Source organism: Chrysochloris asiatica, unplaced genomic scaffold, assembly GCF_000296735.1.
Source record: "Chrysochloris asiatica unplaced genomic scaffold, ChrAsi1.0 scaffold00145, whole genome shotgun sequence".
Lineage (NCBI taxonomy): Eukaryota > Metazoa > Chordata > Mammalia > Afrosoricida > Chrysochloridae > Chrysochloris > Chrysochloris asiatica.
This window is the reverse complement of record NW_006408663.1, coordinates 5,690,913-5,691,492: the sequence shown is the minus strand read 5'-3', so window position 1 is coordinate 5,691,492 and position 580 is coordinate 5,690,913.

Sequence of the window (580 nt, the reverse complement as noted above, 5' to 3'; positions counted from 1 at the left end):
ATAAACTAAAGTATTATAATGAAATATACAAAATACGGAGTTAGAAAAGGGGAGAACACACTTGATACTTCTCAGCCTTAAAGAACTGAAAAAAAAAAATTGAATCTTCAAGTTGCTTAAAATAGTGAAGGATTCTAAGATCAAAATGGGACATGCAGTGGATCTGTAGGATAAGCACTGGATGGCAAACCACAAGGTCTATGGCTCAAGTCCACCAGCCACTCCACAGGAGAAAGATGAGACTTTCTGCTTCTGCAAAGATTTATAAACTTGGAAATGTTACATGAGTTGCTATGAGTAAAAACTGACATGACAGTTATGAACACCACCACCAAGACTAAAATATTGAAGAATTCAGGAAGCAATGAAGGAAGATGAAATAAATGCACAGTCCCTATACCGAACAAAAATTGGTCAATATCCATTCACTATGTTGTTGTTGTTGTTGTTGTTGTTAAGTGCTGTCAATTCAATTCTGACTCATATCAATTCAGCATAAGTTTTACAAAGAACAGATGGTAGGTTTGACCTGCCAAATTTATGATTAACAGTCCAGTGCTTATCCTACAGTGCCACACCA